This window comes from Carassius auratus, unplaced genomic scaffold, assembly GCF_003368295.1.
Source record: "Carassius auratus strain Wakin unplaced genomic scaffold, ASM336829v1 scaf_tig00007156, whole genome shotgun sequence".
Lineage (NCBI taxonomy): Eukaryota > Metazoa > Chordata > Actinopteri > Cypriniformes > Cyprinidae > Carassius > Carassius auratus.
This window is the reverse complement of record NW_020523815.1, coordinates 67,552-82,942: the sequence shown is the minus strand read 5'-3', so window position 1 is coordinate 82,942 and position 15,391 is coordinate 67,552.

The window sequence follows — 15,391 nt, the reverse complement described above, 5'->3', positions numbered from 1 at the left end:
TGAGCATGCGTTGCATCATTCTGAGCTGCTGAACTCAATACCCACAATCCTTCAAGGCACAAAGCTGGACCCCAACAGAAACGAAGAGGAACGCTTGTGAAAGCTGCAGTCGTGCCGCTGTTTCAACAAACCACCGTCAGGGTTCAATCTTCAGAAAACTGGCACAAAAAGTTCAAATCCGTGGAGAAATCATGTGGAACTTCCTTCACAGAGGAGACAGAAGCTCCTGTCCTTCCGCTCATCTGTTCATCTCTACAGGTTATGCATTTATTATAATTGAATGAGTGTAGAGAAACACACACACACACACACACACACACACACACAGAAGAGCATGCAGCGTGATTCTGTTCTTCATAACCTCCAGCGATGTGTGTGATAATGTGTGTGTTGTCTCGTGACGCAGGCCTCCAGTCCGTCTGGGAAACCTCTATCCTTCCTGTAGTGGACGATATGGGAATTAAGGAAGATTCAGGAACATCTGGGATCAGAGAAACACGTCAAGAGTCAAGCATGTGTGAGTACCACAGTTATAAATGCATGCATGTCATTAAATGACTTGATTGTAAGTAAAGATGCACAAACTTTGCAAAACTGCTAAAACACTGAGAACGAAGACAACGTTTGTTAGACTTCATGCATATTTAGTTATTACACAAGGTTGAGTTATTTTAGCACTTAAATTAAACAAAATGTGAAATGTTGTCTTGGAAAATAGCTGAAATCAAAATGCATTAAAAAAAATCTTCAAGTTTTGTGTTTGTTTATGCATGGTTTTAGTTTTAGTTAACTAATATCCCTGGTGTGCAGGAGTTTATCATGAAGTCAGACAGCTGGAAGACTTTCCTCTCGTAACATTAATCTCTCTCTCTCTCACACACACACACACAATCTTTCTGCTCATTTTTCATGGACTAAACTCTGGTGTTTAACTGCATTTAGATATGACTGATGAAACAGTGTGTGTGTGTGTGTGTGTGTGTGTGTGTGTGTGTGTAATACCTCAAGCCACTGCTTCAGCAACATCAGCACAAACAAAACTGAGAGAAACTCTTATCAGTGTAGCACAAACACACACGCTCCGCTGCACTGGATGTGTGTGTGTGTGTGTGTGTGTGTGTGTGGAAAGTGCTCTTTGTTACAGGCCTCTCATGTTCCATTAGTGTTCCATTGTTCCTGTTAAATGAAAGCTGCTCGTGCACCAGGGACACTCGCACACTAACTAGTGCTCCCTGGATCTCATCTCAACATGCTAATTGAGCCGAATGCTGATTTCTGTATGAAGTAGTTGTTCAGGAGTGACTGTGATAATGAGAGCCGGCCGTGGGGTTTGTGTGAACATGATGACAAGGCTTAAAATAACCACGCTGGACATCTCTAATGAGTTTTATTGAATGCTGCAGAGATGCTTGAGCTCTTAAAGGTGAAGCGAGTCGTACCTAAGCCGCTCGTATGATGGTTTTGTCCCGTGTTCATAACTGCCTCCAGCAGCTGTTTGCATTCATTCAGACGAGGACAGCTCCTTCTGCATGAGATGAGAGAGACCCAAATATACGGAAATGGCATTTCAGTGACTGCTGGGACTTTCATTCACACACTGAAAACAAAAACTTGGTTCAGGAAACCAAACTCAGATGTTGGCAGTACATTTCAGTTGCACAGTAGATGAAACTTTGAAGCATAAAGACCATAAAAGTAATAGAAATGGTATTTTCTTGTTTTAGTTACAGCGTAAAAAAAAAAATTCACAGTATATATATATATATATATATATATATATATATATATATATATATATACACACATATATATAGTAATAATTAATATGTGTGTGTATTTTAAAGTACACATTGAAAATCTATTGCAGCAATGCATAAACAATATTTAAATAAAATAAAAAAAATGCAAGGCTTTTACATGAACTCCTTACAAATATATAGAAATAAATGTAAATAAATACAATGCACAGCAAATTCAGGTGCAGCAACGAATACAAGTATAATGTACAAATTCAAATAATATATTAATGAACAAAACATATGCAAGGCCTTTAAGTAGACACAAGACTCCTGAAAAATAAATAGAGATAAGTGCTAAATATTTAGATATTTAAATATTTTAAAAAGTGCACGGTAAAAAAGAGGTGCAGGAATATGCAAAAGTATAATATAAAAATAAATAGATTCATCTATTTTGAGAAAAAAAATACATAAATGTAAAAAATAAATAAATATATAAAAATAAATAAGTGCACAGTGAAAACCAGGAGCAGTAGTAAGTAAAGGTATAATATAAAATGGAAAATAATTATAATAAATTATATATATAAATAATAATATACATTTAAAATAAGTGCACAGCTATAATATAAACATTTAAAATAATCTATCAATAAAACAAACATAAAATGTAACGCCTTTAGCTACAATTAAAATAAAGTATTATAAAAAATAAAAATAAGTATAAGTATTCGCACAGAAGAGTAGATCTTTGCATTTAATGCTGTGATGTGTTCAGAGTTACCCACAATGCACAGCAGCATGAATTAGTAATGTGGATTGCGTTGTTATTGTTATTTATGCTGTTGTTGTGTTAGTCGTGTGGGAATCATTGCTACGAGCTCCTCTGTCCAGGTTTGTTGGTTCTAGAGGAACAGACTGACAGCTCGCTTCGCTCTGGTTTGTGACTGAAGTGTGTTCATTAATTCATCATGAAGCGAGTGGAGTTAGTTCATGTCCAGCGAGAAGCAAATCAAATCAAGAGGAATCAGACAGCCATCAATCATCCATCTGTGTGTATTACCACTTTATAATCTCCATCTGTCCGTCAGGCTCAATTAATTAAATAAAGCTGATATTTAAATAAGTTATAAGAAATATTAGTCTTTACTAAACCATTCATTTGCAACTAACTGAAGTGTGTTGATGTAATAAAATTACTAGCTCTAAACATTTGTAATTCAAATGAATTTTAATAGAAATATTTGAAAACTAAATTAAATTGCTATTTAATAATTGTTAATAAATATCATAGTTATTGTGATTGAAAACACAGTTTCTGAAAAAACAAAACAAAAAAAACATATATATATATATATATATATAGAGAGAGAGAGAGAGAGAGATTGATTGATTGATTTATTATAATCTAATGCATTAATTGTTAATATATTAAATCTTTTAATTTTTATAATCATTTTTTATATATATAATGTAATTGCACATATTTTAGATAGATATAGATATATGGATAGATTGCTATATTATAATCTAATGCTATAATGCATTAATTATATATATATGTAATATAATATTATATATATATATATATATATATATATATATATATATATATATTTAATGAAATATAATTTAATAATTTAATTAAATATATTCTATATATTAACAAAGTAATTATACATAATATAACAATATATAATAAGTTGATATTACTTTTAAACTAATTCTAGTGGTTTTATTTTAAACAACGTTTAATTTAGGAATTGTTTTGCTTGATTTTGTTTGTGCTTTTTTTTTTTAAGTAATGCCTTTTGTATGTAGGCTAATTACATTCAAATAATTTGGTTTCTTTAATATTGAGAAAATTGCTTCTTTAAAGTTGTTCAAATGAAGTTTTTAGCTATGCATATTACTAATCAAAATTAAGTTTTGAAATAGCTATGGTAAGGATTTTAACAAAATATCTTCATGGACCATGATCTATACTTAATATCCTAATGATTTTTGGCATAAAAGAAAAATTGATCATTTTGACCCATGCAGTGTATTTTTGGCTATTGCTGCCAATATGAGAGAGCAGCATCTGAGCAGAAGTTTGAGATCTGTGCACGAAACTAAAGCTCCTTCAAACACTGACTTAAGCTGACGGACCAGAAAGAGAAAGAGAACTTGTTAGCGTGTTGTCTCAGTGATAGTTCATTGGCTAATTAAACCACATTGACAGTAAAGTCTTAAAAACACTTCAGTGAGTTGTAGCCCAGCAGGGTCATCCGTCTGCACACACACACACACACACACGTGTTCTGTCGTTCAGATTCGCCGTCAGAGCGCAGTGAAGCTGTGAATCTCCAGCTGACCTCATGCATGCTGTGATCTTAATTAACTGCACAAACGTCCAGATTTCTGATTCCTCGTTCACTCATTTAGTTCTCTGCTAGCTGAAGTTATACTGAAGTTCGTACGCTAGTGTTACGGATCACTCGGGAGGCTGAGGAGTAACAGATAGAGTAGTTTATTTGGCAGACACAAGCAGAGGAGCAGATAGTGAAGGATGAGTGAGAGGATGGATCCGTGCAGGCTGGGTGAAGACGTCCAGGGGAGAAGCTGAACCACACACACTGGGGAATCACTGGAGAGAGGTAAGTAGAAGAAGAGTTAGTCCTTAGAGTTAGCATACAGGTAAGACCTTGTCGTGAACTGACCGGACAATGACTGAGTGCATGTGTGTGGTTTTTATAGTGCTGAGGTGATTGGCTGGTGACAGCAGATTGAGCTGCTTTCTGAGAGTTTCAATCAGTGGATTTATAAAGCACAATGAGAACCTCAAGTGCATAAGAATTCATTTTGGTTGCATTTTAGTAGAATCCCAGAATGCATTGCAGCTAGCTCAGTGCTAATAGGTTCATCATATTATTTAACCAAATATGTTACACGTACATTTTTATTAGGAATTAGTCAACAAGTCAAGTCAATTTTTAATTTATTTTATAATTATTATTAAATAATATAATCACTAAAACTTTAACTAAACCTCCATAAAAATAAAAGCTAATTCAAAATATTAACAACCATATAGTATATAAATATTAATTCTGCACATAAAGCACATTTTTTAAAGATATTTCATGATAAAAATACTTATTTTAAGTTTTAAATAAACTTGTTTTTTTACACAGTGTTTATACATAAAAATAATATTTTATTTATTTTTCCTTTTTTTTAGCTTTAATACTCTTTTATATAAAACTATCACTAAAACTGTTAATTATTGTTCTGATATTTAAGTTGATTTAAAGTATTAAAATAAACTAAAAAAAAAAAAAATTGTTAAAATACTAGAATCACTAAAAAATAAAGTTGAAATAAAAATTAAAGCGCAATTTTTTATATATATATATATATAAATGAAAAAGGGCATGACTAAAATGACTAAAACTTTAACTAAAATAAAATATTTTTTTTAAATATAAAATAAATGCTAATCCAAAATATTAATAATGATAATTACTAATTAATTATATTAATATTACAATTACAATTACAATTATATTAATATTAATGATTAAATATGAATGATATTATAATTAATAATATAATAAATATTTATATAAATAACACAATGAAACCTGTATTTAAAATGTAAACAAAATGCAAAAGAGTGCAAAATAGACTTTTTAAAGTTATAATAAAAATGTTAATTATCCTTTTTAAAAATATATATTTTTGCAATCCTTATATTCTGCTTTGTTGTGTTTTTGAATGCAAAACTAAGTCACTTCACCAGACCATCAGAAAGGTCTAATGGGGTTACTGGACTAGTTCTTCATCCGTGTGTTTCTATGCTTGTGGGAGAACAGGGTTTGCTGGGAAGCTTCATCGTCCTGGAGTTTCAGACGTTTCATGCATTAGGAAGCAAAACTATTCGTGTCTGAGCGAGACAGACTCATTAGAGAGCAGCTCGGCTCTCAACAGGGGCCAATCAAAGCCTGTGTGTGTGTGTGTGTGTGTGAGAGAGAGAGAGAGAGATCCACTGTCTGTCCAGTGAGTTTGAGACATGAACCCGTGAGAGGTCACGCAGTAACGAAGCGCTGGTGATTCACAGATCTTAATTGCAGCACATTTCTGTAATTCAGAGCAGTGACATTAAGCGTCAGGTTTTAGAGCTAAAGGGAAGTTAGTGTGTGTTATTAACGTCTGCGTGGGACAGCAGCTGAAGATATGTCTCCAGTCTCTCAGCTTTAATCCAAACTTAACCCTGTGTTACCTGAGAGATCACCACCTGGAGAGAGTTAGCTGTTAGCATTACCGTGTCAAATCTGGTTAATATACAGTAATATAATTACAGCATTGTCTAATTTATGCCTTTTTCTCGTCTAAAGCAACCTTTAGGGTTTAAACAATAATAATAATATTTAGAAGAAAAATACATTGTGCTTAATTGTGTTTAATGTGCACTTATATGTATATTTTTAAAAACTGTACATGCATATGATGTTAATTAAATGAAAGAACACTTATGTATAAAAGAGAGACACGTATTACTATGTTCATTACAAAAATGAAAAAGTTATATTATTGAGATTCACACAGAAAACACTTATTTTAAATAGTAATAAAATTTCACAATTTTTACTGTATTTCTTATCAAATAAATGCAGCCTTGTTGAGCAGAAGAAACTTCTTAAAAAAAAAGAAAAGACATCTCTCCGACCCTCAAACTTCAGACTGTTATTATACAGTAACTTCCATCAATGTGATGAAATGTGCTGTTGCTTCGACTTTCACTTGCTAGCTTATAAAATCCTCTCATTTTCATCAGAATGCATAAAAAACAAACCTTCAATCAAAAGGTTCGAAAGTTGCTCTCTGGCTCTTCTCAAAACGTTCATTTGTCTTGTGAAAGAGTGAAACGTAGTGATTAAATGCAGATAGTTTGTGCCAGAAATATTGCTGAGTTTCAAAGTCCGGAAATCTCTCTAGACGCTATCGCTAAGGTGTTCTTAACCTATTCCTTAACCTCTCTCTTAACGTTATGGCAGGGGTTCAGATTGGGCAATTAGGTAGCGACTTGAACAAAGGGGGGTAATAATTCAGCAAGGGGTCGAAATTGGGCACAACTGCCCAATGAAGTGATTGATCAGGCGTACATATCGCGAAAGGGACACGCGGCCATAAACGTGCAGGTTATCAGGTTTTTATTGAAAACATTAACCAATGGCAATTAAAACCGCATTGCACAGAAGTAACTACAGCTGCTTGCCAATCAATTCAGATTGTAAAGTACCTTACCATTGATATAAAAGTGTATTATATAATTTTTATAAGTCGTTAAACTCATGCCAAGAAGCGGCACAAGTGGCACAACGGAGGGGGGAAGATTAGATATGGTGTGAACATATTACTGACCATTTGATAATTCAATTTATAGCCTATATTCTACTGATAACTTAAACTATGTTAAAATAAATGTTACTGTAATAATTTGAGGAATGTTTCATTTGCATAGAACGTGTTGTCTTTCTTAACGCTGTATTGCATATTCACGTGAAGTGGAAAATCGATTCATGAGCAATCGATCCCAACTAATTCAGCACCTTCACTCGGGACAGCGCTCTTGTGACGTCGGACGTAAGAGGCAGTGTACTAAGAAGCTTCCATAAACATAAACAACTTTGGTAAGATATATCTTTTGAGTCTTCTTAGTGCGCTAAGAGTGAGCGTTATCGGGAAACTGGGCCCTGAATGAAACCAGGTTTGTTTGTTAATGCACACGTCTCCATTCATCTCTTGTGCCTCGTCTTGCTCTTGGCTCTCTCTCTCTCTCTCTCTCTGTCTCTCTCCCTCTCTCTCTCTCTCTCTCTCTCTCTCTCTCTCTCTCTCTCTCTCTCTCTCTCTCTCTGCTCCTGAGTGCTTTTTAAATAACATCACCTCAATTATAGCACACAGACGGGCCTCTCTAAAAGCCTGAGCCACAGTAAATCGCCTGCTTACAAGAGACACACACACTTAACACACACTGAGGTCCAAAGAAACACTCTGTTTACTGTGTAGTGTACTACATAGGGAGCTGCCTTCTGAGGGAACAACCGGTGCTTCATTTGAGACTCTCTAGAGGTCCTTTCAATCGATGCAATGAAGTTTGACTGTAAAGCCTAGGATATGAAATAATAGTTATAAAATTCTATATAAATAAATTGCATGTGTTTTATGTTTTGTATAATATCGGATCCATCATGCTTTTACGGCTCACGTGATACAGTAGGCCTCATAGGGTGGTTGCTAGGGTCCCAATGATGGATGCTAGATTGGCTGCTATGGTAACCTGGGTGGTTGCTAGGTGATTGCTATGGTAACCTGGGTTGTTGCTAGGTGGTTGCTATGGTAACCTGGGTGGTTGCTAGGTGGTTGCTAGGCAGGTGATAAGGTACTTGGGGTTGCTAAGATGTTGCTAGGTGGTTCCTAGTGTGTTTTGGCTGGTTGCTAGGCAGTTGCTATGGTATCCTGGGTGGTTGCTATGATGTTACTAGGTGGTTGGTAGTTGTCACAGATGGTCACTATGTTGTTTTTATAGAGTTCTTAAGCCATTTGAGCACTTAGCTAATCGCTATTAGCATGTAGCTATTCACTGCTAGCATGACTAGCATGTTGGAAGTCCAGTTTGCTAGCATGAGTAAAAAAAACAACCGCCATGTCTGTACGATGTTCTGATGCAGAGATATAGGTCATGCAAAACGGTTGCTAGGGTACTCCGTTTGGTTGCTAGGCAGTGGCTTGGCAGCTGCCAGTGATGATACTCCAAAGTCTCCCTGACAATATAAACCAACTCCCATGCTTCTATGTCTTTCAGATGTTAAGATATCTCTCTTTGGATTTAGGTTGCTAGGTAGCTCTTAATGGTTGCTAGGGTGCATACATTAAGTGCAATACTATTTTTTTGTCTATAACGCATCGATGCATTCTGGGATCACCTTATACACGAATAATACATGTGATGCATTAAAATACAGTCTATGTAGGTAGCTTTTACTATAAATGATCAATAGATCACATCTACATCAACGAAAAACCAGTTAACCCTTGTGCTGTGATGAAGATCATAATCTGGCCTTTTAAAAATAGCTTGTAAATATCTCAGTATGTTATATTATCACCAAATCATGCGTTCAGTCTACTTCAGCTTGCTTTCTTTCAAGTGGCACAGGGTTTGTGTTTCATTCTGGAACTGATTGATCGTAGGCTTCATTGATCTGAGCTCATGCGCCTCAGTTTTAAAGGGAGAAAATAATTATTTATGGATAATTTGGGCAATAATCTCAGAAAAACTGAGGAGCATAAACTCAGATCGATGAGGGCTAAGATCAACCAGTTCAGAAAAGTGATCCAAAATCAAAAAAAGTTGATTAAAAAAAATTATTTATTGAGATTTGGTCATAATATAGCAAGTCACGCCAGGTGTGGAATTGGTGTAGTCACGTTTTATTATTACAATTAAGAAATAATGTAAAATATCAAATAAAATGAAACATTTACAAACACTACGAACACCTATTTTAGTTTGTGTTGTTATACAGTAAAAAATACACTTTGAAATGTAATTCACAGTGTGTTCAGATGATAGAAAAACAGCGTGTGTTGGTGAAATTAAAGTCACTTTTTAATATAAAACAGCATGTTTCAGATGATACGAACCCATCCTGTATTACAGAAAATATGGTAAAAAATAAAAACACTTTCGAATATAAGTTGCAACATATTTCGTATGATAGCCTTGTGGAGAATATGGTATTGTGTTTTTAAAAAAAAATGCTAGTCAGTGTTCAGTGTAGATCACAGTATGTTAGCATTCCAGTGTGGACACACACACACACACACACACACACAAACAATATTAATATGAGCACAAGATAACAGCAGGTGATCCGTTGTAAGTCAGTGTTTCTCTGGTTGACCTCCAGAATCAATAAACCCTGAACCAAACCACAGTGAACCGGACCACAGCTCCAATCCCACAACACACGAACTCTCTCACTCACCCGCTCTGTGTGTGTGTGTGTGTGTGTGTGTGTGTGTGTGTGTGTAATCCTCTCAGCAGATTCACCAGGTCACTGATCTCAGAGCAGTCTGGATTTAAAATGCTTTTGTTACTGTTCAAATCTGAGCCAAATCCCTTCACACACACACACACACACTCTCTCTCTCTCTCTCTCTCTCTCTCTCTCTCTCACACACACACACACACACACACACATTCACATGCTGACACACACACTCTCTCTCTCTCTCTCTCTCTCTCTCTCACACACACACACACACACACACATTCACATGCTGACACACACACACTCTCTCTCTCTCTCTCTCTCTCTCTCTCTCTCTCTCTCTCTCTCTCTCTCTCTCTCTCTCTCTCTCTCGAGTGCATGCTGGGGAATTGTGGGCGGAGCGTGAGTGTGTTGGAGTGAGCTCTACGTACGGTACGAGTGAGTTTTCTATCTTTTTTATCTATCTGTTGCGAGGTAAATAGTGGAAAGTTTGTAGGTGTTTGTGAGGAGCGTCGTCGGTCAGTGTGTACTGATCGCCATGGCGGCGTCTCAGCAGGCGAGTTTGGAAAGTTTAACGCGCCGGCACGGGGTTAAGGTTGCACCTGCAGAGCGTTGTTCAGTCGAGGACTGCGTCCTTGCTGTTGCTGCTGTTGTCGGTCATGATTGCATTCTTTCTGCATCAAGAATGAATAGTGCAATAGTGATGTTTTTGAACAACGTTGACAAAGTGAATGAAGTTGTAGAAGCCGGGATTGTTGTGAATGATTCCCTCACTCCAGTCATGCCTTTGGTGCAGCCGGCAAAAAGAATAGTATTGTCAAATGTCCCGCCGTTTATTAAAAATGAAATGATTGAAAGGGAATTGTCCAGACACGGAAAGCTTGTGTCAAAAATGAAGAAAATCCCACTTGGTTGTAAATCGCCACAGCTGAAGCACGTTGTATCTTTTCGGCGACAGGTGCACATGATCTTGAATACCCAGAATGAAGAGCTTAATTTGGCAATGAAGTTTAAGATTGACGATTTTCTTTATGTTATTTTTGCTACCTCAGATTCAATGAAGTGTTTTTTTTGTGGACAAGAAGGTCACGTGATACGCGTGTGCCCTGAGAAAAATGCAGATCAGGATCACAATACAAGCGAAATGCATAATCATGCACAAACAAGCGATACAGTATCTTGTGTTGAAAAAAAAAAGTGACGATCGTGAAAGTAATAAAAATGAGAGTGTGACTGCAAATGAAATTGTACATGAAAGTGATGTTTCTGAGGCCAGTAAGCAGGCTTTATTAGAGTATGCTGTGGATGTTGACATGACAGAAGATCAGAGTATTTTTAAAACACCTGTATTAAAAAGGAAAACTAAGACTAAAGCAAAAGAAAACAGGGCTAGTAAGAAAGCAACTGGAGTAGCTGTTGTTGATGTTAGCGAGGTGGACTCAGAGTCGAGTAATGTTGAAGAGTCTGTTGTGGATAGTGATTGTGAATCATCAGACTCTGTGAGTTCAGCTTCACAGCAGCGAACTGGCCGCAGCGCTTACGTTTTGGACAAAATTAAAAAGTTTCTTCAGACCACGAAAGGCATGAAAGGGGTAAATGTAGAGGATTACTTCCCAGATCGTGAGTTGTTTATAAATTCGATAAGGGCTTTAATGAAGGAGGGTGGAGCCTTCACTGAACAAGAAGTCTTTAGGTTGAGAAAAATTGTCCAGAAGTTAAAACATAATTTTTTAAACGATGAATTTGAACCAGTCTAGCTTCTCTAGTTACTGGTGTGCATATATTCCTTTTTTATGAGTAGGATACGACTGGGCACACTTAACTTAAATGGTGCACGGGACAGCAAGAAAAGAGCTATGCTTTATGAACTGATTGAACAAAAGAAAATTGATGTAATGATGGTTCAGGAAACTCATAGTGATGTTTTTAATGAGAATGAATGGTTAATGGAATGGGGTGGGTCGATTATTTTAAGCCACAAAAATCACTGTAGTGGTGGTTTAGCTGTACTTTTTAAGAAAAACTTTAAACCAATTTCATATGAGACAGAACATGTTGTTGGTGGACATCTAATGAAAATAACAGCAAAATTTGAAAAAATGGTTTTAGTTTTCATAAATGTGTATGCTCCTGTTGTCGGTCCTGAAAGGGTTGTCATGTTTGATAAATTAAGTAATATTCTGTCAAACTGTAAAGAGGATGAGTTCATATTTGTTGGAGGAGACTTTAATTGTACAGCAAATGATGAAATGGATAGGAACCATAAAGAGCCACATCTAGCTTCTCAACATGCTATAAGAAAGCTTCTAGAAGAGCATGATTTGTGTGATATATGGAGAACTTTAAATAATGGACAAAGGCAGTACACATGGTTGCAAACAAGAGAAAATTATATTTCTATGGCTAGACTGGATAGGTTCTATTGTTTTAAATACCATTTTAATGTTATTAAGAAATGTGAGATTCTGCCTAGTGGTTTTTCTGATCACAGCCTAGTAATCTGCAGTGTTTTCATTAGTAATATAAGGTCTAAGAGTGCCTATTGGCACTTTAACACTTCTTTGTTACAAGACAATTTTTTTAAGGATGTTTTTAGTTTTTTTTGGAAACAGTTTAGTTCCAGGAAAAAAGAGTTTTCTTCCCTACAACAATGGTGGGATCATGGAAAAAAAGAGATACAGCAACTGTGTCGTCAATACACTCTCAACGTATCCAAGGACATTTCCCAATCAATGAAAGCCTTGGAGATTGAAATAGTGGAACTTCAGAATTTGGTAGAGTCCACAGGAAATCGAGGACATATTGAGCTCCTCAAAGTTAAAAAAAGAACTCTGGATAACCTGTTAGGCATTAGAGCACAGGGAGCTTTGATCCGCTCACGTTTTCAGAGTTTAGTAGAGATGGATGGCCCAACTAAATTTTTTTTCGGTCTCGAAAAAAAAAATGGCCAAAGCAGACTTATACACTCTTTATACTCATTGGAGGGTGTAGAAATGTTGGAGCCTAAGGAAATTAGAAAGAGAGCTGTTTTGTTTTATTCTGAGCTTTACAAAAGTGAACATACAGAGGAAGGTGAGCTGGACAGCTCTTTTTATATGGGTCTGCCTAAAGTTCCAGATGAGATGAATTCTTGGCTTGAGAGGCCGCTATCAGCATCTGAACTGCATGTTGCTCTGCGGAGCATGGATTGCGGTAAATCCCCAGGAATTGATGGTTTACCAATTGAGTTTTATAAAACGTTTTGGTCAGTGCTGGGGGGTGACTTACTGTCTGTGCTCAATGATAGTCTGGCCCGAGGGTTGCTACCTTTGAGCTGCAGGAGGGCGGTCATCACCCTGCTACCCAAAAAAGGTGACTTAAAGGAAATAAAGAACTGGCGCCCTGTTTCACTTTTGTGCTCTGATTTAAAGCTCTTTTCTAAAGCTTTGGCCATTAGGTTGAGGGAGGTAGTTGGGCATGTTATTCATCGTGATCAAACTTACTGTGTGCCTAACAGGTCTATTCATGATAATGTTCATCTAATTCGGGATATTTTGGATGTCTCTAAGCTATTGGATATAGACACTGGTCTCATTTCTCTAGACCAGGAAAAGGCATTTGACCGGGTTGAACACAGTTATCTCTGGCACACGCTGGAGGAATTCGGGTTCAGCTCTGGTTTTATCGCCATGATAAAGGTTTTGTACCGGAATGTTGAGAGTGTACTGAAAATTAATGGTGGTCTTAGTGCTCCTTTTCAGATTAACAGGGGCATTAGACAAGGCTGTGCACTTTCAGGAATGCTTTATGCTCTTGCCATTGAACCTTTATTGGTTAAAATTAGAGCGAGCATTGAAGGTTGGACCATACCTTGCTCTGGAGCCAATTTTAAGGTATCTGCATATGCAGATGACATTATTGTTTTGGTTAAAGGGCAAAATGATGTTGATCTTCTTAAAGACATTTTAAACAAGTTTGGTACAATTTCCTCTGCCAAAGTTAATTGGTCCAAAAGTGAAGCCATAGTGAGGGGTAAATGGTCTCATGGTCTTCCTAAATTACCAGGCGGTTTGCTTTGGAAAAGGGATGGTTTAAAGTATTTAGGAGTATATGTTGGCAATGACTCAATGATAAGCAAAAATTGGGAAGGCGTTTTAGAAAAAATAAAGGGGCGATTGGATAAATGGAAATGGCTTTTGCCAAAAATGTCTTTTAGAGGGAGGGTAATCATAATTAATAACCTGGTGGCTTCAGTTTTGTGGCATCGTTTGGCCTGCATTGACCCTCCAAATGGACTTTTGAGTAAAATTCAAGCCAGTATGGTGGACTTTTTTTGGGGTACTTTTCACTGGATTCCACAGAGCATACTTTTTCTACCCAGAGATGAAGGAGGACAAGGAATTATCCATTTGCCCAGCAGGGGGGCAGCTTTTCGACTTCTCTTTATTCAAAGGTACCTCACAGGACCTAAGGATTTAGTCTGGAGAAAAGTGGCTGATGTTATCCTTAATCAAGCTGGCAGACTTGGATTGAACTCTGTTTTGTTTTTGATGGACTCAAGTAAGTTGCAGTGCAATGGATTGACTCCTTTTTATAAGGGACTTTTTAAAGTGTGGGACTTATTTGAAAAGAGGAGGTTGGAGCCGACATCCTCGTTGTACTGGCTTTTGGAGGAACCTCTTGTACATGGAGCTCGGTTCGATGTTACTTGTGAAGTTACACCTGGATTGACTCATTGTTTTATTACCACTAAGACTTTAAAACTACATCAATTATTGGATGTTGCTGGTTCTGGCTTGAATAATGCTCAGTCCATGGCCTCATGTCTAGGTGTGTATTCGGTACGGCATGTAGGAAAAATTCTGGATTTCTTTAAACAGAAACTCACAGAGATAGAAAATAATCTGATAATTGATTATTATAATGGGAAACTGGTTCCTAATAGTACAGATTCTTTTCCAAGTATTTCTCTTAGTCCCAATCTTAAAGGAATGTCTGGACCTTTTCTGAACTTGAGGGGATTAGAAGGTTTAAATTTGCAGGATGTTCAGAGTAAAGTTTTGTATAAAGGTCTTGTAAAAGTTTTAAATAAAGCAAAATTAAAAGAGCGCAGTGATACAGTGTGGAGAGAGAAATTGAAAATAAATGATGGAGATAAACCTATTTGGAGAGTTTTATACAAACCACCAATTGAAAAACGTACAGGTGATATTCAATGGAGAGTGTTACACGGCGCAGTTGCTGTAAATGCATTTGTGAGTCTAATTAATCCTAATGTATCAAGTGATTGTCCTTTTTGTGAAATGAGGGAGACTATTTTTCATTGTTTTTAGAATGTTCAAGACTGCATGACATGTTTAGTTTTCTGGATGTTCTTTTCATGAATTTTGGAGAGATGTTTTCTTCCAAAATTTGGATTCTTGGACCCAAATACAGTGTGGCGCAAAGAGTAAAAAGTCAATTGTTGAATTTTTTAATTGGGCAAGCCAAACTTGCGGTTTATATAACCAGGAAAAACTAAATAGAAGGTAGAGAAGGACAACATGTGGTTACTGTTTTTAAAAATATGGTAAAAGCAAGGGTTTTGTTTGATTTCAAGTTCTATAAACTGATGAATGACTTAGAAAGTTTTTT